Raw genomic sequence first — 27487 nt, 5'->3', positions numbered from 1 at the left:
GCAAAACATTTATTCAAAAGCATACATTAACGGATTCCTCAAAGTCTTTCAATCCTAATATACTGCATTCCACAATCTTACAAATTTCTACGACAACCACTATTTTCCTAACATAAATTAGACCTGGTTCTTTGCTGCTTAAAAGATTGCAGTCCAGTAATCCTGAAAGAGCAGGCAGATCAGTGTGGTCTCCACCAGTCAAACAAAAGTTCAAAAGAATATCCCGAAGGTTATCTGCCAAGGGCAACTTTCAATCTTTAGTGTTAAAAGGAGAAAAAGGTGCTGCAATTACATCATCTTTGTTTCTGGAGAAGTGTGAGCAGTGATAGCGAGCAAGTTGACAGTAATGGAGAGAGGGTGGGGGAAAATTAATGCAAAGTATTTGCTTCATCTCCAGTTGAGTCACCTTACTTACTACCAGAGTGGAGATGGCTCTAGTGGCAAACTAATGAACACAATGCCCACTGGTCTAGCAGAGTCTAAGTATTCCAAGATCTACTTCAAGTTTAAAATACACTAAGAGGTAGATAAGGCAGATTTAAAAATATCCAATTTATAATAAACTTACGTAGAGTGGACATAACATTTAAAAATTACCAATTTTTAACAACCTAGCAGGGGCAATACATTTTCTGAAAGTTTTCAATGACTGCATTGTCACAGTCCTTATAAGAACCATTTTGCAAAAGCATACATGCCAATTTCCAAGCTGGGATCAACTTCAATAAGTCCCAGCAATCGCAACGAGCAAAAAAAAACTAACTAGTCAGGTAAATGACTTTTTTTTTTTTTTTTTTTTTTTGGCCGAATTTGCGGTATGTGGAAATTCCCAGGTCGGGAACTGAACCTGCACCACAACAGCTACCCCAGCCACTGCAGTGACAACACTGGATCCTTAACCCACTGCACCGCAGTGGAACTCCTAAAATGACTTTATAGCTGAAGGATTGCTCTCCAGATCTTTCATCTTGGAAACTAAACATATTAACATGTGAAAAGTCACCCTATTTCTAGTGCATTTAAAATATGTGATGGAAGATATTATTGTATATCCTTAAAATATATACACTATGACTTGGTATGTTCCTAATTTGCATCTGAAGTTATTGTAAGTATATTTTTAAAGAATAACACTTAATGAAGTCCAGGGGCCTTAAGTGTGATTGGTAATCTACACTAAATGGAGTTAGATAGCATCCCCTGGGGAAATGAGCTTAAGGCTGGGTATTAGGCGAATTTACATTAGCAATGCTGAGAGGGGTCACAAATATGCCACAAAGCACTATCTGAAGATAGATGTGGAGGTGGGGTTGCCATAATGAAACTGTAAATGGGAGACTTGGAAGCAAGGAAAGACAGCTTTTGTAAGAAAATCTGTGCTTTGTGTCTCGAGAGGCAGCATGGTTTGCAGAAAAGTGTTCAGTAGTTTCTCCTTTCCCCTCTTCAGCTACCACCCACCTTTCCCATGCCAAGGAAAAAACGCACACACGCACAAGAAAATCAAAACAGACAAAGAACTCAAACGCTTGTCTGGGTAAAAATATAATAAAAGTTATGGCAAGAGGGAATGTTACAAAGGGGCAAGTTTCCTGACTTAGGTGTAGGTTCTAAGGATTTAAACATAGGACCATTAGCTGCTGGGTTGTGTCTCTTCCTTTGGGACTGCTTTTCAGTAACTCAACCCTTCCTCCCTTGGTTCTGACTGTGGCAACTAGAACAAACCATAGTAGCCTCAGTATGAGGGGGTGGCTCTGATAACAAATTAAAAAAAACAATGGGACCCTCAAGTGAACAAAGGCCTAGGAGCAACTGGATATATGGAACCAGGAAAAAGAAAAGGCAGATAAAAGAATCATAGCTGAAATTCCCCTTATCACTAATCTACTTGGGCGTTCTCATTTTACAGATGTAGAAACCCAGATTCTGAGAATTTAAGGGCAGTTAGGTAAGAAAAAGATTAACTTAGAAGAAAATAAAGGAACAAAGGGAGGGAAGAATAAATGAAGGGAGGGAAGGAAGTAACAGACTAGAGAGTATTTGGGAGTGAATTGGATGCTGGTGATTTCCTACCAAAGCAGCATAACCCAGAGTTCCCAGTGTGGCTCAGTGGTTAACGAAATCCGACTAGGAACCATGAGGTCGAGGGTTTGATCCCTGGCCTTGCTCAGTGGGTTAAGGATCTGGCGTTGCCGTGAGCTGTGGTGTAGGTTGCAGATGCCGCTCAGATCCTGCGTTGCTGTGGCTCTGGCATAACCCCAAAGTGATGACGTGCTTCACTCTCTCGTTATGAGACTGAGGTGCTGCCTACTGAACTAAGGAGGTAACTTCATTTGATCATTGATCCAGACTTTTCCAACGTACCACATATGGCTCTTGACAACCCCTGGAACTGCTTGGAGCTATCTGCATACCTGAAAATCTTCTCATTATTTTACAACTTATGCTTAGATTTTTATTTCAGTTAAGGCTGGACAAAAGACGGGTAATTATGTACTGAGAAGTTCACATTCCTTCCTTGCCTAATAAATATATCATCAATGAACAGATGTTTAACAGGATAAGAGGTGTATCTTGGAGTTCCTGTTGTGGCTCAGCGGTAACAAACCCAACTAGTATCCATGAGGACATGGGTTCAATCCTTGGCCTCACTCAGTGGGTTAAGGATCTGGCTTTACCCATGCTCCGATTCAACCCCTCGCCTGGGAATTTCCATATGCTATGGGCGTGGCCCTAAAAAGACAACAACGACAACAACAAAAAAATAGGGTTATATCTTTACATTTCCCTGAAAGATCAAAAAATAGTTATATCTTTACATTTCCCTAAAATATTAAAATAAAAAATATTTATTAAATATTAAAAATATCTATCTCTAACATAAAACTACCTGCTGTAATCTAAAAGTCTTCTACAGTGATTTTAGAAAATATTAAAATTTAAAGTGTCCTACTGGGCCCAAATGTATTTACTTTATGGCCATGGACACAGCTCAAAATCTATGACTGCCCAAAATCAACGATGGAGGAGTGGGAGGGAACCGAAAACCAAAGGACTTCCAATCACCCTTGACCAGGTGTCTTTTTCTCTTAATGCAGCCCTCCGTTGTAATCAATAATTCTCAAGGACTCTCTCTGCTAAATGTCCCTTGAATCCTTCCACTTAACCCACCCTGGTTTACCATCATCTCTACCCCCCATTACTTCAATGAACTCTTAAGCCGTCTCCCTAACAGCTCTTCTCTGCCAAACCCTTCTCTGCAGCACAGCCAGAGCACCCTAACGGAAAATTTGATCATACTGCTCCCTGGCTTGAAAAACCCCTGTTCTTAAGATAAAGCCCAAATGCTTAATAAGCCCATCCCAGACTCCCAGGCACCTTTATAGCCTCTCTATTAAACTCCATGCTGCAAACGTAATGAACCTTTTTACCTTCTCACTAGAGAGATGGGTGTTCTTTCAAATGAGCATTCTGTCCCAGTCCCATCCCAATCCTCTCCTCACCCTTGCTAAATCTGCCCAGCACTTATTTATCCTTCAGGTATCCAATGATCTCAAAGGCCACCTTTTCAGGCAGCTCAACGTAGCTGAGGCGCCTCCTTGATATACATACACCATTTATATGTAAAATGACTCATATTTATTCTCTCAAGTCCCACATTACACCGTCTTGGATTATCTGGTTTAGTTGTCTGAACCTCCTGCTAGCGTGGAAGCCCAATGGATCCAGCACTTGACCGCTTCCTTGGCAGAGTGGATGGCAAAGGCAATCATTCAAATAAATATTAACTGAAAAAGTGAGTAATTTCACACACTCTGAGACATGTTCTGTGTATTTTTCCTTGAGTTTCTTCTCGGAGGGATCCTTACAAAGGGTATGTTAAGGCATAATTCCTGCCCTTGAGGACTACTAATTAAAATCACACCAGGGAGTAAACTCTTATCCATAAGAAACAATTATGGAGAAATACACCAAATTTATTAACAACGTGCTAAATGGAAGAGGGCCAATGACAAAAACTCTAATTGAAAGAAGACATACTATGGGTGGTCAAGAAATTAGCCCTACACACTTAAGACTACCAGTCACAAAGACCTCAAAGCAAAATACCAAAAGCTATGGATATGGAAAATAAATAGGAATGCCAGAAAAAAAGAGAGAAATTAAGTCAAAATACTAAAAGTGAGTACAGATAAACAACATCAGGAATAGAGGTAAGATTAGTCTGCAACTAGTCTGTGCAAGACTGCAACTAGCTAAATATTTTAAAGTGCTTTAGGTATATAATGTAAAGTGACAGGCCAACCAAATTTTCTTTTCTCTGAGAGGGAGAAAAAAGTAGCTGCATTTTCTTTACTGAAATGTTAACCATTGGCTGTAAAAAGTTCTAGTTATACTGGAAGAACAAAGACTATAACTAAAATGGGTGCAGACTATACGGGAAAATAGGATTTACACCCCCTCCCCCAACTCATCAGGGCTACCATATTTTAAAACATCAGTATGGAACCACAACTGTCATGCTGAGAGATCAGATTCAATTCCTGAGAATCATAAATGGACAAAAGACTTAAATGCATCAACTGAGACTATCCCGTCAAGTCTGAATGTAGATGATTCTAAATTAGGAGTGATTATAGAAAAGTTTAAAAAAGGTTCTGACCAAAGAAAGGTAGGAAATTCAATTGGAGCAAACTGAGTGACATTAACAAACAGCAGAGAAAAGCAGGTACATGACTTGAAAAAGTCCTAATTCTACAGGAAGATGTGGTTGAGAAAAAAGGATGCTGCATCCAGAGTCAAGAGAGCCTGGTTTTTACTCAAGGCAAGTTACTTAACTTCCCTTGGCTTTATTTTCTTGCTGTGAAAATTAAGACTAATATTATTATCTTAATCATTGGTCTTCAGGGAAGATTTTCTTTACATATTTGTGCATTGTTGCAATGAGCATATCTAAGATTAAACAAGTGAAAAATGCTTTTTTAAATTTTTTAAGAAAAATTTTTAAAAAAGATTAAATAAGTGAAAAATGTTTTTTAAAAATTTTTTTAAAATGTTCATAAACTTGTAAAGGACCACAAAAATATAAAATGTAAGTAAGAATTCTGTGGACCACCAGCAGTGGAATGGTACCCTGTCCCACCTAGCAGAGGTCCTGATATTAAGATACTTCCAAAGAATGTCCGTAGAATAAATGAGACACGCCCAGCAAGGCAATGGAACCAGAACACAGAATAAATAGAGTAAGGCATGCAACGCTCAGAGAGCATTCCTTCCTCTTCATATTTGCCACACAATTTTTAAAAAGAAGATGGGGAAACCTAAATATTTCACTGAGCAATTCAAAGTTGTACAAAGAAGGAGTTCCTGTCGTGGCTCAGCAGAAATGAATCTGACTAGTATCCACGAGTATCCTCAGGTTTGATCCTTGGCCTCAATCAGTGGGTTAAGGATTCAGCGCTGCCTTGAGCTGTGGTGTAGGTCGCAGACGTGGCCCTGATCCCGCCTTGCTATGACTGGCATAGGCCAGCAGCTGGAGCTCTGATTCGACCCCAAGCCTGGTAACTTTCACATGCCAAGGGTGTTGCCCTAAAAAGACAAAAATGAAAACAAAAAAACCAAAACAAACTATTTCCACAAAAATGGTTAATAATCTGGGTTAGTTCAACCTTGTAGAAGAGGTATGTTAAATCTTTATTTACTCCCCCTCAAATGAAGGGGTAGCAGAAAATGTTTTGCATTAAAATGCAAATTCTCCAGGCGGGGTCCTAACTAAGCCCTCAGGAGCCACCTCTTGACCTATGTGATCTCAGTTCACCAGGATTAGAAGGGCTCTTCTTCCACAGGCAGGGAGATCATCAGCCAGAGAGGGACATGAGGCTCTAGTATGAGTTCACACTTTAGCAGGGTATTTAACTGTAACACTTTGCTGGCTGGGAAGCTGGGGGAGCCAGCGGGAGGAAAAAAAGCAAATCTGATAGAGGAGGGGGCCAAACCACCAAAGATAATCTCTCTCCTGCTTTACCACTCCATCTCGGACCCAAACCAAAAAAAAAACCCACAAAAATCTCTTTTGAAAACAAGCAAATAATTGTCTTCATACTGTCTTCAACTATTCCAAGATTTAATAACTAAGACATGGATTAATTTTGGTCCAGATTTGCAGAAAAGCTAAGAGGAAATTGACCCAAATTAAAGCGGGGGGGGGGGGATGGGAAAGATTAGCTATAGTATAAAATAGCCTTAATTCCTGGCCTTCAGGGAGATAAACCCTACAACAGAAATTGTGATCACTTGTTCTTGACAGTTCAAGGAGAGAGAATGTATCTTAGGCAGTTTCTTCATCTCTGGTGAAAGAGGTTCTCCCAAATGATTGGAAAAACTCCTGCAAGTCAAACCTTCCTTTGATACCTTCTTGTTGACAAGTTGAACAAAGCATAAGCTGCTTCAAACCATCTTAGGAGTTCCCATTGTGGCTCAGCATATTAAGAACTCGACACAGTGTCAGTGGGGATGAGGGTTTGATCCTTGGCCATGCTCAGTGGGTTGAAGATCCGGCATTGCCACAAGCTGTGGCAGAGGTCACAGATGAAACTGGGATCTGGTATGGCTGTAGCTGTGGCATAGGCCAGCAGCTGCAGCTCCAATTTATTTGACCCCCCCTAGCCTGGGAGCTTCCATATGCTGCAGGTGTGGCCATTAAAAAAAAAAAAGAAAAAGAAAAAAAAAGTGTCTTAGATTAGATGATGAATGAGAATGGCCGCATAGAAAATAGTTAACAGAGCATAAACTCTATGAGAGCCAGGACTTTTACTGCTGTATCCTTTGAATTGAGTCTAAAACATAATAGGCTCTTATTAAATATTTGTTGAATGAAGGAATGAATAAATAAATGGACAAACAAATTCTGACTCTACAGCCAACTGCCCATATTCAAATTCTGGCACAATCTCTCACTAGCTCCGTATTCTAGGGCAAAGAACTATTTTCTGTCTCAGTTTTCTCCCTAATTAAGTGAATAAAATGAAAATACCTATCGGAGAGGAGTTTTTATGAAGATAATATATGAGATAATACAAGTAAGGTACTTAGTACATAGTAAACAAACACATGCTTGCTGAATTACTTTTAAGAATTTCTTATCTGGACAAAAACAATAAAGAAACAGGACATAATTTAAGGCCCAATGATAAACAAATACTTAGAACAAATGCCTTTGTATAATTCACTTGCTTTCAGGATATACATAGAGGTAATGAACAGTTAGTCTTCCAGGTGCCCTCCCTCCTCCTACAAGAACTTTAAAATGTGTTAGTGTGTAAAATACAAAAATCATGGCTTAAATTACTCATCAGGATGAAATCAAGAAATAGGATGTACCCAGCAGCATAAAAGAGTTTTATGAACATTTAAAACTCCAACTGAATGACCTGGGTATAATAGTCTCAGGAAGATAGAACCGAAATACGATATATTTAGTAAACTAAAACACTTATGTTCTACTCTGGCTAGAACAACTGTATATAAAGAGAAAAATAATGAGTAATGAGGAGCACAGAAAAGGAAGTGCAAGGGGCAAGATGTGGGCAGTGGGGAGGCAGCACCCTCTAGGACAGGGAGACACTGAATTTGCCAAATTCTGAAGTAGAAGTATCCTACCCAGGAGTGGTCCATGAGACCTCAATGACCATCCTTGGCTCTGATTCCAGTGCCCACAGTTACATCCCTTTTTTTTTTCAGGGCCACACCTGGCGCATGTGGAAGTTCCCAGGCTAGTGGTCGAATAGGAGCTACAGCTGCTGGCCTACACCACAGCCACAGCAACATGGGATCTGACCTGTACCTATGACCTACACCACAGCTCACAGCAATGCCGGATCCCTGATGCAGTGAGTGAGGCCAGGGATCGAACCCACATTCTCATGAATATTAGCTGGATTCATTTCCACTTCACCGCAACGGGAACTCCTCACCAAGTTACTTTCTGAGTATCAATTTGAGTTCTTTTCCACCAAAATATTGGAACCAAATACTTGATCTGCAAAATTAATATTTTGTGACTATGCCACTGTTCATTTTAAGATCTTCTTTTTCTACTTTAACTAATATCATGACACTGTGGCATATTCTTCAAAGAAGAATATGAAAGTGTGCCAATTGAGAGCTGAGGACATAAGGAAAGTTGATCAGCTTACCCTGGGCCAAGACAAGTGGTGAATTAGTCAGGGACAAGGCTAGGATTTTCCAGGGTTTTTTTTGGGGGGGGCCGCACCCACGGCATATGGAGGTTCCCAAGCCAGGGGTCAAATGGAAGCTGCAGCTGCCGGCCTACGCCAGAGCCACAGCAACGCCAGATCTGAGCCACATCTGCGACCTACACCACAGCTCATGGTAACGCCGGATTCTTGACCCCCTGAGTGAGGTCAGGGATCGAACCCGCAATGGTTCTTAGATTCGTTTCTGCTGCGCCACAACCGGAACTCTGGATTTTCCTGTTCCTTCCTTCTGAAAGGAAGCACATTTCCTTCAATTAAAAAGTTATAGACAAGCTAGTCACAAATATTGTATTATTCCCCTTATAAGAAGTAGCTAGAGTAGTCAAATGCATAGAGTCAGAAAGATGAAGGGGGGTGACCAGGGACTGGGAGCATTGGGTGGGGATGAGAATGAAGACTTATTGTTAAATGAGTACAGAGTTTCAGTTTGGGAAGATGAAAAATTTCCAGAGATAGATGGTAGTAATGGCAGAACAATAATACGAATGTGCTTAATGCCACTGAACTGTACACATAAAAAAAGGTTAAGTGGTAAAATTTGCATTACATTTATTTTATCACAGTACAAAAAAAAAGTTATGAGGGGAAAAATCTTATTAAAAAAGGGAAAGGAAATCACCAGCAAACAGTAAGACCCTTGGCAACTCACTTTATGAGCCTTGATCTGCCCATCTATAAACCCGCTTTAGACTTGAGATATTTCATCTCTAATGGGCCTTGAAGATCTTCAATTACACGGTTGTACAATTTGGAATCATCACCTAGAGCGAATTGTATCTATAATGGGTTAAGTGGGAGCATTTTAAGCTTTGTGGGCCATATGATTTCTGTCACAACCACGCAGCTCTGCCCATATAGGGCAAAACCTGCCAAAGACAGTAGGTAAACAAATGGATGTAGTTGTGTTCCCATAAAACTTTATTTAAGAAACAGGCAGTGAGCCATATTTGGTCCTTGGGCTGTAGTTGGCCAGCTCCTGACCTAGAGAATATCTCTGTGGACATGCATAGATGACAGCAATTAAAAACTTCCCTGTGGGGTGAGGAGTCGGGGAGGGAAGGATTGAGAGTTTAGAGTTAGCAGATGCAAACTAATATACACAGGGCGGGTAAACAAGGTCCTACTCAACAGCACAAGGAACTATATTCAATATCCTATGATCAACCAGAATGGAAAAGAATATGAAAAAGAATGTATATGTATATATAACTGAATCGCTCTGCTTGTACACCAGAATTAACACAACACTATAAATCAACTATAGTTCAATAACATTGTTTAAAGAAGAAATTAAAAAAAAAACCTCTCCCCTGTATACCAGGGTTGAGAACTTATACAATTGCAATAAGCTTTTGATGACTGGTCTCAGAAGAAGCTTTGATTGACAGGGCAGTGAGAATTCACCATCCTAGCTCCTTTATCCTTTGAAGGACAACATCTACAACAAGAGAGGGCACATTTGGAATAAGGATACTGTGGCTACGGGAACTAGATCTGGCCTCCGAAGAAGGAAGGACACTTTTATTTCTAAGATGGCAAACAAAGGAATTTACACAGCCCAAGTGTTAATGATATTCTCCTCTTCCAGCTTTTTAGATGACTGCTACACATCAACCACGAAGACTCTGGGAACAGGGGAAAAGAGTTTCAATGTACTTTTCACACATGTCATCAAGACTGAGAACCATTCGCTTACCTATACTCTTGAATTACAAAAGGGGAGGCTTTGACATTAGAGAGTGGGAATGCTGGCATTTTAATTTACTAAATTAAGAAAAGTCCAAAAAAGAGAGGTAATCACATAAATAAATTCACTCATGCTTCTAAAAGGTAAGTTTTGTCAAGCATTGTCCTTGATTTGAACAACTTACAATGACATTTCACTTCCTAAAAATTTAGGAGGATGATACTTAGCACAAATACTGCCAAGGAAGTTAATTGGAATTTGATGATTATAAATTAGTAGATCACCCTTTCCCTTACAGTATTTCCTGAACAATTTGTTCTTTAACCCTCTTTACCAACAAAATCTGAAGTTTTAAGTGGATTATTTATTTCTACTGGAAAAGAAAAGAATTTCTGTAATTAAAATTAGCATAGGCACAGGTGCTTGTAGGTAGTCTTTATGTCATGTGAATTAATTCACTTTAGAAGTATCTAACAACAGTCATTAAAAAAACTGAATAGATAGAATTTATCTTTTCACAGTTGACATATATAATACCTATACTCAACAACATGACCATTTCATACTTTTGAACTTTATTATTATTATTATTATTTTGACTTTGGCCACGGCATGTGGAAATTCCTGGGCCAGGGTTCAAACTGGCGCCATAGCAGTGACCTGATCTGCAGCAGTACAACACTGGATCTTTCACCCACTGCACCACAGCGGGAACTCCATTAACTTCATTCTTTTAATATGCCACATTCTTTAATATTACATGTTAAATATCACACAGATTTAACAGAGTTCCCATTGTGGCTTGGTGGGTTAAGGAATGGATATTCTCTCTGTGAGGATGCGGGTCTGACCCCTGGTCTTGCTCAGTGGGTTAAGGATCTGGCATTGCCACAAGCTGCAGCATGAGCTGCAGACGAGACTTGGAGCCAGTGTTGCTGTGGCGCAGGCCTCAGCTGCTGTTCCAATTTGACCCCTAGCCCAGGAACTTCCATATGCTGTAGGTGTGGTAGTAATTAAAAAAAAAAAGAGTTCCTGCTATGGCACAATGGAATCAGTGGCGTCTTGGGAGCACTGCAATGCAGGTTTGATCCCCAGCCTGGCACAGTGGATTAAGGATCCAGCATTGGTACAGTTGTGGCTTAGGATGCAGCTGTGACTCAGATCTGATCCCTGTCCTGGGAATCCCATATGCTTCAGGGCAGCCAAAAAGTGGGGGGGGGGGAGATTTACTCAAAATGCCTATTATGAGTTGAATTGTGTCCCCCTCAAAACATATACAGGTAGATAGATATTGAAGTCTTGACCCCTGGAACCTGTGACTATGACCTTATTTGGACATAAGGACTTTGAAGGTTGAATCAAGTTACAATAGGGTCACATTAGAGTCCTGGTCTGGACTCTAACTTAATGGGACTAGTGTCCTTATAAGAAGGGGAGATAGACAAACAGGGAGAACATCATGTGTGGACACAGAGGCAGAGAAGATGGCCATATGACAACAGAGGTAGAGATTGGAGCAGCAGCACAGAACATGAGTCACTGGGGAGGGGAAATTCTCTCCTGGAATGTTTCTACCAGAAGGGACTACAACTCAACCACCACTGGGTTAAAGAATTTAAGGACATTGATCAAATTCAGGATCATGGCTACAGGAAATGAGAGAATTGGTCCAGGCGCATACAAAAGGATTTAAAAACAGGCAAACAAAACAACCCAGCACTGAGAACCCAGTTGAACCGGATACCATATTTCTTTCTTTGTTTTGTTTGGTTTGGTTTTTTAGGGCTGCACCTGTGGCATATGGAAGTTCCCGGGCTAGGGGTTGAATCGGAGCTGCAGCTGCCAGCCTATACCACAGACACAAGCAACTCAGGATCCAAGCCACATCTGTGACCTACACCATAGCACACATTTAACCTGCTGAGCCTCAACGGGAACTCTGTGGATACCATATTTCTAGTAGCACTGATCTGCAGATGGCCACAATGGACAACAGATGAATGGACTGACCAAAAGGCTAAAGGACTGGAAACATGTGGTACAGGAATAGAGCAGAGAAAAGGCTAAGGGTGACTATACTAGGGTCTGAGGAAGATAAAAAAGGGAAGGGGTTGACAGAATTGAACAGAAAGGGAGGAGTAGTAAATCTCCATTTATACTGATGTAACTCTTCCAAGTATATAAGCCAGAATATGTTTTTTAATTTTTATTTATATATTTATTTCTTTATTGCTTTTAGGGCCATACCTGTGGCATTTGGAAGCTCCCAGGCTATGGGTAGAATCAGAGCTGTAGCTGGCCTACGCCACAGCCACAGCAACGCAGGATCCGAGCCTCGTCTGCAACCTACACGACAGCTCACAGTAATGCCAGATCCTCCACCCACTGAGCAAGGCCAGGGATAGAACCTGCATCCTCATGGACACCAGTCGGGTTCATTACCACTGAGTCATAACTGGAACTCCAGAATATGGTTATTTTAAAATCAATTTATACTGCACTTAATTCTAGATATTCTTTTGGATTAGTTCAAAGGAATCTGATATAGCATAATGGTTACAATATCTAGCAAAGAACTAATCTGTGCTACATATAGTCAAAAAGTTACAGAGATTACTTGATATATATACATAAACATACATATTTATACAATGTACTCACATATGTGCACAGTGTATTTTAACAACTGCACGGACTAAGAACTAGAGAGATGTATTTCTTCAAACATTAGAGTCATACCCACTCTTCCCTGCCACCCTCGACACTTCCAAAGCAAACTGAGCCGCTGCACTTGGATTCTTTTTTTTTTTTTTTTTTTTTTTGTCTTTTTGCCATTTCTTGGGCCACTACCACAGCATATGGAGGTTCCCAAGCTAGGGGTCGAGTTGGAGCCGTAGCTACCAGCCTACGCCAGAACCATGTCTGCGACCTACACCAGAGCTCACAGCAACGCTGGATCATTAACCCACTGAGCAAGCCTGGAACCTCATGGATCCGAGCCATGTCTGCAACCTACACCAGAGCTCACAGCAACGCTGGATCGTTAACCCACTGAGCAAGGGCAGGGATCGAACCTGCAACCTCATGGTTCCTAGTCGGATTCATTAACCACTGAGCCATGAGAGGAACTCCTGTACTTGGATTCTTAATGCTCTGCACCACAGCAGTAACTCTGAATTCTGAATCACACACTCACTCTTTTTTTTTTTTTTTTTTTTTTTTTTTTTTTTTTTTTTTTTTTTTTTTGCTTTTTAGGGCCACACCTGCAGCATATGGAGGTTCCTAGGCTGGGGGTCTAATCAGAGCTACAGCTGCTGGCCTACACCAGAGCCAGAGCAATGCCAGATCTGAGCCATGTCTGCAACCTACACCACAGCTCACGGCAATGCCAGAATCCTTAACCCACTGAGCGAGGCCAGGGATCGAATCCAAAACCTCATGGTTCCTAATTGGATTGTTTCCCCTGTGCCACGACAGGAACTCCTGAATCACACTTACTCTTAACTGGTTATAAAAGACACAAATATCATCAAGACTAATTAACAACTATTGATGCTTGGCATTACACATGGACCGCTACACCAGAACTACCAGCATTTGTAAACCTCGACCCTGGAAACCATTTAAACTACACATTAAGAACATTCTATACCACATATGTTAACCTCTATAATATTTAGAATATATATTAGAATATAAACAAGTAGCAGTTAGGTAAAACTTCCTGTGAGAAACAAAAGTGTGAGTGTTTTACGGTGTTATCCTTTGAAGATGCTGTTTCTTCATGCAGTGTAATGCTCACGCTATAAATTTTTTCATACAATTTCTACCATGAAGATAGGTCTGAAATGCCACTTATTCATATCTTTCCAAAGACAGAGAACATCAAGCTTAGTAAAACTTCAGACTTCCTACTGCATCAGTGAATTAAGCCCACTTTCAGCCAAAAGTTTTATAGTTAAAAGAAAGATGAGCTTCAAAAAAAGGTAGGAAACAGAATTCTTGTTTTTATATAGGTAGGTGGCTTCCATTTTCTTATCCACCCAAAGTGTAAATAATATAAACAGAATTAGGATGCATGAGTTACTGAAGTTAGACACTATAATCTTGTAGGGATAGTCATAGTTATTTTCCATTTTGGTTTATTCAGATTCAATACTTTATCTCATCCCTGTCAGCCAAGCAACCTATGGTACACAAATATAAAATATTAACCAAGTTACTTCTGGACCAGTACTTCATTTCCTCTAACTGACCAGCATAAGTGTTCTCTGTAGCTGATAGAGGACACTGCCAAATAATCTAGCCAAATCATTTCTGAATGGCTGTCAAGCATGATTATTCCTAAAACTCTGCGGGTTTTTTGTCTGTGCCCATAGCATATAGAAGTTTCTGGGCCAGGGATTGAACCCGTACCACAGCAGTGAAGTTGTTGCCACTGCAGTGACAATGCCAGATCCCTAACCCCCTGCACCACAAGGGAATGACCCTAAAACCAGTGAAATGGACATGGCGTGGAAACAGAATAACCTCACTCAACACGTCATCCTCTGTATTTTCCTGTGCCTTCCTGTACACAGAGACTGGAATTCAGATGACATCTTTAAAATCCTATCTCAGACTCCATGTAGGCAACAGCAACCCCACGAACCCTCCTCAAGCTCATCTCACCTTATCCTGCAGTTCAGAATCAGCTTCCTAAAGCCACTACTTCTCTCTCTTAGCCAACAAAGAATAATGAGGAGTTCCCATTGCAGTTCAGTGGGTTAAGGACCCGACATAATGTCCATGAGGATGCCAATTTGATCCCGGGCCTCGCTCAGTGGGTTAAGGATCCGGTGTTGCCGCAGGCTGCAACATGTGTCACAGATGCGGCTCGGATCTGGCATTGTTGTGACTGTGATGTAGGCCTGCAGCTGTGGCTCCAGTTCGACCCCCAGACCAGGAACTTCCATATGCCACAGGTGTGGCCCTAAAAAGAAAAAAATAAAAATTAAAAAAAAATAATTAAGAATAATGTAACAAGGTCTACCGAGGCCCCAGCACTGTAGTAAGTACGCCATGTGATTATGATTTCTCTTATTCTTTACAGCAACCCCGTGAGATAAATAAAATCATTGTCCTTGGAGTTTTCCTGTGGTGCAGTGGATTAAGGATCAGGCATTGTCACTGTAGTGGCTTGGGTCTCTGTTGTGGCATGGATTCGATCTTCATGCTACGGGAATGGCCAAAAAAAAAAAAAAAATCATTGTCCTAGTTTAATAAATGAAACCATGGCACAGAGAGTTTTCAGGACAACCAGGATCATAGAGCTCATGAGGGGTGGAGGCAGGAGCGGAACCCAGCAGGGCGGCTGCAGGATGTCCTGGTGCTGCTGAACCACCTTCCAGACCACTTCACTCTGCACAAGCATAGCGCCTCTGGGGCCTGCAACCAAACAGGCTTCATCATCCTCTCTCCTCCCTCCCCAACAGCGGGAGTGGGCTTCTCACTGACAGGCAAACACAATGTGACCAGCAAACCTTGCTTATTTCTATAGCTCCCCACCAGACCAGAATGTTCTCTTTCCTCCTCCTCCTCTTCTTCCAGGAAGACCAACTGCAATTCTACATCTTCTCAAACTGCTTCTTCTTCCAGTCCTTCCACCTCATTTGAGTCTCTCTTCGCTGAGAACTGCGGGAGACCTGTCCACCTGGTAGCTTACTAGTTCAGTATGAGCGTGGATGTCTAGTGTTTCTGTGGTCCACCAGGCCAGGTGGCAAACACCCTGAAGGCAGCAGGACAAAGAGGTCCCAGCACAGGTCTGCGAACCTAGCAGATGCTCCATAGCTGCTGGCTGAATTCTTCACAACCTTGCAGCAGTACAGTAAGTGAAATGCATGCAGCACACTATTATGAAAGAACCCCTGGGAAAGGATCTCAAGACTTTTGGGGTAAAAGTAAAGGCACACATAACTTCCAGAGTATTCTCCAACCCAACAATTAATTTCCCCAGCTAGTCATGCCAACGAAGCAGGCATTTCTGTGTTTAGATATCACCAGTCTATGCATATGTGAGTGTGTAAACAGCCGGGAACTCACACTAGAGCAGCATTCAAATACAGCATTGGAAACAGAATGAGGCATCCCAGTTTGCTGGAATCAAAATGTTTGGAAATGGCTGATAAGATGGGAAATGAAAATAAGATGCACCCAGCTGCCTTTCTTTTTAGCTCTGGATCATTTACTTAACAAACACTTTCCAGTACCTACAACGCCAAACACGTTTGGGGCACTGTGAAGGATCTGCCAAAGTCCTACAGAGGTTTTTGTGAAGCAGCTCACCTGTCTTGAGTATTTTTTCAATGTCAGAATGAGCTCTTTATTCTTTTACATTTGAAGGAGGTGAAACCTGCTCTCCGTCTATCACCAGAATTCAAACACAGTTTTGAGATGTGATAAAGATACATAGGGATCTGGGTCAGAATCTGAAATGCTTCTGATTTTCAGGGATTTTTATTTTTTTTATTTTTTATTTTTTTTTTAAGAGCAGCTCACAGAAGAGAGAAAGGGAGGGACCAAACAGCAGAAAGCAGGTGTGGTCTAATTGGTACCAGGTGCTGAGCACGAGGCACTGAGATAGCCTTTCTGCTTTCCACAGGGTCTTGGCACCCCACCACAGCCAAGCCCCTGAGTACCCTACAGTGGCCCGCATAGACTGCAGGTTCTGCTGGCCCCTGTGCTTCTATGGCAACCCCAGAACCTCTGCAGGACAACCATCTCTTACCAGGCTAAGCCAATTATACAGTTTGATATTAGAAACCTTTGAGTGGCATATCCTCTAACAAAGGACACTTAAAAGGCATTTACCTGTTGATGCATCTTATTAGAGATTGCCAGGTTAGCTTTTAGATACAATATTTTTATAGTGTAGCTAATTAAACACCCTTCTGTCATACAAACTTTACTCAGGGAGGGAGAATACAATGCCTCCTAACTCCACATAGTTCAGTGAGCACGCAGGTATGTGCTGTGAGCATAAGAGGAATCAGGAGAGCAAGTAGCACGTTCTGGCAGAGAAGGGTGCTTCCTTGCAACTAGGGGAAGAAGACCTGGCACCCCTCAGCAGGGAGGAGGGGGCCAACCTCCTGGAAAGAAGGGGAAGCCAAGGGAGAGCCCGGAGATGCACAAAGTTGTAAACCATTCCTAAGTTAGAAAGTGTTTAAGCTTTTTGGAAGTCTAATACTATTATCACCTACCTCCTGAAACGTGAGAAACAGCAAAAGCTACAAATGGTAGAGACCAAAAAAAACAAAAGCAAACACTTGTTTCGAAAACCTTCTGAATTCTGTTAACTGACTTGGCATGTGCACACTGGTTCCACATTCTCTCACTCCCCAGGACTGATCAGTAACTACTAAACTAGGATGACTACAATTCGATATCAGCCCAGTGTCTTAGTTGAGACTGCTATAACAAAATACCATAAACCAGATAGCTTATAAACAAAAGAAATTTATTCCTCATAGTTCTGGGGGCTGCAAGTCCAAGATCAGGGTGACATCAGGTTGGGTGCTAGTGAGAGCCCTCTTCTGGTTGGCAGGTAGCTGACCATCTGGATCCCCACATGAGCTAAGGGCAGAGCAGAGGAAGCAAGCTCTTTCCAGATTCTTACAAAGGCACTAATCCAATCATGTGGGCTCCAGCCTTACGACTTTACCTAATTTTAATTCCTTCCCAAAGGCCCAACTTTTAATATCATCATATTGGGGAGGGGGCACAATTTCACCACAGGAATGTTGGAGGATACAAACATTCAGCTCATTTGATCAGGTGTCCTCTGATTTATGATGCACCCTTGAAGACCACCAGAGAGGGATTCTCACACTTATATAAAGTGCCCTTCTTCTATAAGGAAGACCCCCAACAATTCTTTTTTTTTTTTTTTTTTCCCCTTTTGGTCATGCCTGTGGCAGGCGGAAGTTCCTGGGCCAGGGTTCAGATCCATGCCACAACACCGACCACATCAGATCCATCCTTATCCATCCTTAACCCACTGAGCCACCAGGGAACCCCTGGACAATCCTTAGTAGAATGAAGTAAGGAGAAATGTAAAAATCAGATGACAAATGAGTAGACGAAATTATGGTAGGAAAGCAAAGATTACCAATAAAAACGTAAATAGATTAAACAAGATTATTAAGAAAAATAAAGTACCACAGATATTTGGAATTTTTATGAATGTAGTGCCTGCAACTGCATATGACCAGAGTGCCAATGACAGTCCATCTAGAAATAGCTTTTAATGGGACAAATAAAATAATTTGACTAAAAGCCACTGAAATCTACCAATGACAAGAAGCTCATAATGCCAACAGAGAAAAACAAAGGAACATATATTTTGTTTGTTTTTTAAGGCCGCACATGTGTCATATGGAAGTTCCCAGGTTAGGGGTCGAATTGGAGCTGTGTCTGTGACCTACACCACAGCCCAAGGCAACACTGGATCCTTAATCTACTGGGCGAGTGCAGGGATTGAATCTGCATCCTCACGGAGACTATGTCGATTTCTTAACCCACTGAGCTGCAGCAGGTACTCCGAACACATATTTTTTGATGAGGAAAGTTCAAGCTACCTATCTCCTCTTGGTATCACAAAAGCTCCATCTGATGAATAGAGAAAACCAGTAGAGATATCCTCCCCTGAGGCTGTCACCGTTTCCCTTGACCCCAGGAATCATTTGAAGCCAGTGCAAGGTCAGGATTTCTAAGGAAATGCAAAAGTAACATGAGTGAGAGGAATACAGCATTCCTCATTATCATGATTTCTGGGAACTAAGTAACAGGGATGTGGCTCTATCTCTCCCACGTCCACCCGAGCTCATACAGGTTTCAAAGGACCAGTCTCAGATTCCCTGGGGGTGCAGTGGATTAAGGATCTGGCATTATCACTGCAGTGGCTCAGATCGATGCTATGGCATGGGTTTGATCCCTGGCTGGGGAACTTCCACATGCCCAGGGCAGAGCCACAAAAACAAACAAATAAAAACCAGTCTCTTCCACATGAATGGGGAAAATTTTTCATGGTAATACCGAGAGGGCTCCTACACCTTGGCTCCATCAATGGCAGCCCACAGACCATTAGCACCAGCATCAGCAGGCAGCTTATTACAAATGCAGAATCTGGGGCCCCAAGTGATTGGGATAGAGCTCAAATTTCAGAAGTACTGTGAAAGTACTAAAAATATTTATTACTCCTAGTATGAGCTATTTCTCCCCATATGCTAGGAATCAGGGCAGTTAGGCCAAGTCTAGAACTAACTGAGTATGAAAATGAATGACAGAAGGGATTATAACACACTGAATTTAAGGAAAATAGCCATGAGTCCATATTTATAACAAACGAATGAATGGGGTAAGAGGAAGCTCTTCTTTAAAACAGAAGGCCAATTCATAACTATATGAGGAACCAAGGAGTTAGAAAATCTCCATTTTGCAACCACCATCACTTTATGATGCATTTAGGCAGAATCTCCAGAGATTCTAAGGTCATTAGGTGAAAGTCTGTTGAGGGACTAGGATTTACACTGTTATGCAGTATCTCGCCACATATTATTTATGAATTATAAAAGGAAAAAGATATCTTTACTGTGGAGAAATGTACTGGACACTACCTAAACCAAGTGATCAATTTAACATCACTATAAACTGGACCACCTGACATAATGTACCTGCTAAGGTGATGCGGTTAGGAGGATACAATAGCATTTATGAAATATTTGTGCCTCCAGATGCATAATATGACTCTAATCATGGACAAACATGAATAGGCCCACATCAAGTGACATCTTACAAAACAAATGGTCTGTACTTTGCTTTGCTTTGCTTTCTTTCTTTGTTGTTGTTGTCTTTTTAGGGCCGCACCCTCGGCACATGGAAGTTTCCAGGCTAAGGGTTGAATCGGAGATGTAGCTGCCGGCCTACGCTACAGCTACACCAACATCAGATCCCAGCCGCACCTGTGACCTACACCACAGCTCACGGCAATACCTGATCCTTAACCCACTGAGTGAGGCCAGGGATCGAACCTGAGTCCTCATGGATATGAGTCAGATTCATTTCCGCTGAGCCACGATGGGCACTCCTACATTTTTCAAAAAACCCTTAGTGCTATGAAAAAGAAAAGCTGAGAAAGATGAAAGAGACTTGATAACTAAATGGAATGTGTGATACTGGACTTTTTCCTGGATTAAGACTTCCTTTTTGCTGTTATGTGGCTATTATTGTTACTAAGGACATCACTGAGAACAGGCCCCAACATTGGCGAATGCTACTGTATCAATGTTACATTTCCTGAATATGGTAACTCTATCTCCTTTTTAGGTGATACAAATTGATGTATTTAGAGGTGAAGGGTCATTTCTGAGACTTATTCTTAAAACAGTTCAGCGAGAATTGTATAATAATATGTATATAGAAAGAGATAAAGCAAATGTGGCGAAATGTTAACAAATGGCAGCACACCTAAGTGAATGGTGCATAGCTGTTCAGTGAACTATTGTGGCAACTTTCCTGTAGATTTTGAATGTGTAAAAACAAAAATTTGGAAACAGAAAAAAAAAAAAGTGGAAGATCAAAAAGCAATGCAATTAAAAACAAGCCCCAGCCCACAAACTTTTAAGAATTAGAACACCACTACCAACGGCACCCTCCCCCACCTAGAGTGGGTTTTTTTGTTTGTTTTTGTTCGGGGGCTGCACACAGGGTATGTGGAAGTTCCAGGGCCAGAGACTGAACCTGTGCCACAGCAGTGACAACACCAGATCCTTAACCTGTTAAGCCACCAGGGAACTTCCCAAAGTGGTCTCTCTCTCTTCTTTTTACAGCTGCACCTGCAGTATATGGAAATTCCCAAGCTAGGGGTCGAATTAGAGCTGCAGCTGCGGGCCTACACCACAGCAATAGCAACATGGGATCTGAGCCGAATCTGCTACCTACACTGCAGCTTGTGGCAACGCCAGATCTTTAACCTACCGAGCAAGGCCAGGGATCAAACCTGCATTCTCAGAGACACTGTCAGGTTCTTAACCCGCTGAGCCATAACAAGAACTCCCAAAGAATCTTGCAAGAAACACAAGTGACAGGTTCAAAAACATCCCCTCTTTAAAAGAGTTTTAGGGAAAAGCATTTTCCAGGCTAAAAGCCTCTTCTTTGCAAGTGCACCTCTCTTTGAAAGTGCACCTCCCAATTCCTTCTATAATGTTCTTGGCACAGGAAAGAGAGACAAAGGGTCTGTTCTCTTGGAGCTTATATTCTTGTAGAAGGAAACACAATAAAGAAATAAACAAGGTCAAGTAGCAATTAAGTGCTACAAAGAAAAATAAGGCTGAGAGGGACTGTGAGGGAGTGCTATTTAAGACAGGTGGTCAGAGAAGGACTCTAGTCAGGTGACACTGAGCAGAGACCTGAATGAGGTGAGGGATTAAACATGCAGGTAACTGGGGGAAGAGTATGCCAGGCAGAGGGCCCAGCATGTGCAAAGGCATGGAGGCAGGGCAGTGCTCAAGCTGAGGCAGAGGAAGAGGGAGACTGGAGGCAGTGAGGTCATGCATCCCCTCCCAGGCCTTTATCAAGACTTTTCTCTTTACTAGGCCGACTGCTGCCACTCACCTTTCTTTCCATCTTTCTCTGGACAGTCAACCACCCAGCCTAGTAATGAAGGGATCCCCCCCGCATGGGGGAACAGCAGCCGGGGAGGGCAGGGGTGGGGGGTGGTGCTTGCTCGGTGCAGAGGCATCCCCTTTTTGCTAGCTCCATCTCAGGTTGTTTCTTCCTCATACTCTATACTCGGGAACACACCCTGCCTTTCTCCTTCCACTGTCATTTAACGCTCATTCAAAGAGAATCTCCTAGAGGTTCTCTCTGGGATGAAGAAAAGAAAAGAAAAAAAAAGCCCCACCATAGCTGATTCAAAACATCCAGTGCCTGTGCTGGTTGTCACAAATGGCGTCATCCCTTCCCGGAAGTTACGTTTTTATTTTTATTTTATTTATTTATTTATTTTGTCTTTTTACCATTTCTTGGGCTGCTCCCGAGGCATATGGAGGTTCCCAGGCTAGGGGTTGAATTGGAGCCACAGCCGCCGGCCTACGCCAGAGCCACAGTAACGCAGGATCCGAGCCACGTCTGGGACCTACACCATAGCTCACAGCAATGCCAGATCCTTAACCCACTGAGCAAGGCCAGGGATCGAACCTGCAACCTCATAGTTCCTAGTTGGATTCGCTAACCACTGAGCCACGATGGGAACTCCAGGTTTTGAAGGGACCTGGGGCATCAGCACTAAAAAGTCTTTGAAAATGCCCAGAAAGTGTTTCAGAAACCATCTGGGAACTACCTCTCCACTCTTCAAATTCTGCTGTAAAGGAGGGGTCACCACGATCCCTCTTTTAGTCCTACTTTCAAGCAAGGGGCCCAGCATACAGCATACAGCAGTTCGTCTATGTTTGTGGGACTATTTCATAGGAAAAAGATGAGAAAACCAATTTCTTGTTAAGCTGGTAGAGGCTGCCAAAACGTTAATACAGGTGCCTTTCACCTCTATTACTGTACCTATAACTGATTCAGGCACAGTCTGATGCAGGGCCTGGTGCTTGGCACACAGTAGGAACATAAGTATTTGGCAGGAGGAGGGATGGTTAGACTGATGACTGACCACATACCAGATAGGAGCTGTGGGGCTGGCATGTGAAAGCAATCATTTATAATACTCATAACATTGTTCTAGAGGGAAAAAATGTATCTTGAGCTTGGTTCATAACAATTAGTGTATAAATGAACTTCAGAACACAAGCAGGTCACCTATAGAATGCTTTTCTGGGACTGCAGGTATGTGTTCACTCGCAGACTGTGGGGGAGTTTGAGCCATGACTGACCTGGGGTAGGGGTGGATACCTACTCCCTATTAGCTGGGCTGGGCCAAGGATATAGAGATTAACAATTTCTAGTAATTTGGAAATGCAGGGGGAAAAAAAGGAAATGAATAGTACCCTTTCAAAACGTTTGGGAGCAACTGTGCTCAAGGATAGATGGCATGGAATCAGAGAAATGAAGATGTTACTCAACTTAGCAACTCTAATGAGAGACAGAAATATAGTCAGTGCTTTAAAAACAATTATATTTACAGATTGGATTTCACTGGGCTAACCAAAAAAAAAACAAAAAACAATAACAACAACCAAAAACAGGGTCTTACACCTGTATTACATGCAATTTGATTTACCTCTCTATTTTTTTTTTCAAGGCCACATCTGCAGCATACAGAAGTTTCCGGAGTAGGGGTCAAGTCAGAGCTGCAGTTGCAGTCTATACCACAGCTATGGCAACCTGGATCCAAGCTGCGTCTGCGACCAATGCTGCGGCCTGTGGTAACGCTGGATCCTTAACTCACTGAGCAAGGCCAGGGATCGAACCCACATCTTCATGGACTCTATGTCAGGTCTTAATCTGCTGAGCCATAATGGGAACTCCTACCTATAACATTTTTAAACATTGTTTATACAGATAAAAATTACAAATTTCTTCAATTTAAATATAGCTACAAACTCTGATTTTTTAGGAAAATCCTCAATTTTGGCATTTCACGAGAAAGAAGCTATAACTTAACACCAAGGAAACCTTCAATACTGTGCCCAGATGAAGGCATTTATTGCATTTCTTGAACTTGGTCACCTATACAGTATTCAATCGATACCAAAAGTACTTATTTTCATAAAAAGAAACTGAGGCAGTCAAAGGGGAAAGGCATTTGAGGAAGAGAGAGAAAGGACAGAGCAACAACCAACTGCGAGTAGGGGAACTTGTGCTGTGCACAACCAACTGGTTATTCTCTGAGCTCTCCTTCTGCACTGTCTGGGTTCTCGTGGGTGTCACCTTCCACAACTTTTGAGAACCAAAGGTTTGCCTGGATAGAAATGGCTCTACCATTTCATATCTATTTATTCTCCATTTTGGCAATTTTCAAAGAGGCTCATTAAAAGCAAAACAGGGAGGAGTTCCCATCATGGCGCAGTGGTTAACAAATCTGACTAGGAACCATGAGGTTGCAGGTTCGATCCCTGGCCTTGCTCAGTGGGTTAAGGATCCTGCATTGCCGTGAGCTGTGGTGCAGGTCACAGACGAGGCTAGGATCCCGAATTGCTGTGGTTCTGGCGTAGGCTGGCGGCTACAGCTCCGATTGGACCCCTAGCCTGGGAACCTCCATATGCCACAGGAGCGGCCCTAAAAAGGCAAAAAAAAAAAAAACCCCACACACACGAAACCACAAAAAAACAGGGAGTTCCCATCATGGCTTAGCAGAAACAAATCTAACTAGTATCCATGAGGATTCAGGTTCAATCCCTGGCCTTGATCAGTGGGTTAAGGATCCGGTGTTTATTTTTTTGGTCTTTTTTTTAAGGCTGCACCTGTGGCATATAGAGGTTCCCAGGTTAGGGGTTGAATTGGAGCTGCAGCTGCTGGCCTACACCACAGCCATGGCAATGCCAGATCTGAGCCACATCTGCAACCTACACTACAGCTTATGGCAACACCATATCTTTAACCCACTGAGCAGGGGCAGGGATCAAGCCCACATCCTCATGGATACTAGTCAGGTTCATTACCACTGAGCCACAATGGGAACTCTTTTAAATTCCTTTTTTTTTTTTTTTTTTTTTTTTTTCTGGTCTTTCTAGGGCCATATCCATAGCATATGGAAGTTCCCAGGCTAAGGTCGAATTGAAGCTGTAGCTGCCGGGCTATGCCACAGCCACAGCCACAGCAGTTTGAGATCTGAGTCGAGTCTGTGACCTACACCACAGGTTACAGCAATGCCAGATCCCTAAGCAAGGATCGAACCTGCACCCTCACGGATACTAGTCAGATTCATTTGCGGTGAGCCACAATGGGAACTCCCTAAGTTCTTTTTTTGACAGCACCTGTGGCATGAGGAAGTTCCCAGGCCAGGGACTGAAACCCATGTCACCACAGTGACCCCTGCCACTGCAATGACAACACCGGATCCTTAACCTGCTGAGCCATCAGGGAACTCCATATTAAGTACATATTAGTTAAGAGTATCTAAAAGAACTGAGAGCAAACTTTTTTTTTTTAAATAATGGCATAGTACTTTCGATTTTCTTTAATGAGAAAAATAAGCCTCGTGTTTCTGGGAGGGAGACCAGGTATCTGGAGGCTTGACTCTGGGTGTTTGGCTATAGGGCAGACCCCAACCCTGGACAGTCAGGACCCCCCTTGCTGCTGCCCGTGAGGGCCAGGGTCCTCGTGAACAAGCATGGAGGAAGGACTGGGCCTGGAAATGGGGTGTGTGTGTGTTGGGGGAGAGACAGGGGTATGGACCGGGCACCACTGTGGTCTCCACGAACCGGGGTGGCCACACAGCCAAGTGAGACTAGGCACACAGAGCACACTGGGGAGCCTGGCCAGGTGGTCAGTGTTGCTCTCCCACCTTGTGCCCAGGACTTCAGAAGCACCAGTGTGGAGTGGCCCTGAGACCAAGGTCTGGGGCAAGGAGGGGAGCAAACTTCTAACAAAAGGAAGAGGACTAATATAAAAAGTTTTTCATGAAAACTACAGGATCACATTACTCTAACAATTCAAGAGACCTTAAAGGTCATAGTTCAATAGGCAAACCATTCTCTGATATAAACTGTACCAAAGTTTTCTTAGGTCAGTCTCCCAAGGCAATAGAAACAAAAGCAAAAATAAACGAGTTGAACTTAATCAAATTTGTAAGCTTTTGCACAGCAAGAGAAACTGAAAAGACCACCTATGGACTAGGAGAAAATATTTGCAAATAATGTGACTGACAAGGACTTAGTTTCCAAAATATACGAACAGCTCATACAACTCAGCAACAACAACAAAAAAAACCCCAAACATCCCAATCAAAAAATATGTAAATAGACATTTCTCCAAAGAAGACACACAGATGACCAACATGCACATGAAAAGATGCTCAACATTGCTAATTATTAGAAAAATACAAATCAAAGCTTCAATGAAGTACCATTTCACACCAGTCAGAAAAGCCATCATTAAAAAGTCTACAGATAACAAATGCTGGAAAGAGTGTGGAGAAAAAGGAACCCTCCTACACTGCTGGTGGGAATGTAAGTTGATGCAGCCACTATGGAGCACAGTACTGAGGCTCCCTTCCTCCAAAAACGGAGTTGTCATATGATCCGGCAATCCCACTCCTGGACATATATATCCATACAAAACTATAATTTGAAAAAATACGTGCACCCCTATGTTCACACAACACTATTTACAATAGTCAAAACATAGAAACAACCTAAATGTCTATCAACAGATGAATGGATAAAGAAGATGTGGTACATACATACAGTGGAATACTACTCAGTCATAAAAAATGAAATAATACCATGTGCAGCAACATGGATAGACCTAGAGACTGTCATACTAAGTGAAGTAAGTCAGACAGACAAAGGCAAATATCATATGATATCGCTTATATGTGGAATATAAAATATGACACAAATGAACTTACCTATGAAACAGTAACAGACATAGGGAACAAACTTGCTGTTGCCAAGGGGGAGCAGTGGCCAGAGAGGGACGAACTGGGAGTTTGAGACTAGCAGATGTAAACTATTACATATAGAACAGAATGGTTAAACAACAGGGTCCTATTGTGTAGCACAGGGAACTATATTCAATATCCTGCAATAAGCTATAACGGAAATGAAACAAACAAAAAAAGAAAGTCATAAGTTCAATTTATTATCCAATTCTGGGATCCTGTCTAAGACATCCATAACAAATAACCTTCTTCCCTATTGCAAAGTTTGTCAGAATACTTTATGAGGAGTAAAGAATGGAGAGAAATAATACAAATTAAGCATTATATTCATAATTCTAAAAATATTCTTTATAAAAACCAATACCTATTCAAAAACATGTTCTCTCAATTTTATCACTATCTCATTTATAGTTCTGGTTACATGAAATGGAACATTTTTTAATTTTTATGTCATGCTCCATAAACCCAAACAATTTCAATAAACAGCAACTAGTTGCACAATCACATTATGAAAACTGTTATAAAAGTGTTACATTAACTTATATTGACATAACACTCATTTCAGAAATGTGGACCTTACTGAAATCCTTAGGTTCACAACTAAACTTAGCCTAGACAATCAGGTTTAAAGCTTTTGACTACCTACATTTGCTTCTGTTCTTCACAGAATGCCTACATTGAAAGAATAAAAGATCTAGAAAATATTTCAATTCGCAATTACAATGTAAAGTAAACAAAAACGTTAGAGAAAGTGGGAAAGAGTAAGGAAGGAAATCCCTGTACTATATAGATGGTTTGCTAGGATGCTTTTTTCAAGAAATTAAAAACATAACTCTTGGAGGAGTTCCCATTGTGGCTCAGCAGGTTAGGAACCCAACTAGTATCCATGAAGATACGGGTTTGATCCCTGGCCTTGGTCAGTGGGTTAAGGATCTCGTAGTG

The 27487-nt window shown here is 41.9% G+C and overlaps 1 protein-coding gene across 6 annotated transcripts in view; it reads right to left on the bottom strand.

Annotated features, from left to right (window-relative positions):
- Window positions 1-27487, bottom strand: part of PCGF5 (polycomb group ring finger 5) — a 134723-nt gene that overhangs the window by 71090 nt on the left and 36146 nt on the right. The window lies entirely within an intron of this gene.

This window comes from Sus scrofa, chromosome 14 (assembly GCF_000003025.6).
Source record: "Sus scrofa isolate TJ Tabasco breed Duroc chromosome 14, Sscrofa11.1, whole genome shotgun sequence".
NCBI classification, from domain to species: domain Eukaryota; kingdom Metazoa; phylum Chordata; class Mammalia; order Artiodactyla; family Suidae; genus Sus; species Sus scrofa.
The sequence above is the reverse complement of the archived record's forward strand: the minus strand, read 5'-3'. Positions and strand labels throughout refer to the sequence as shown.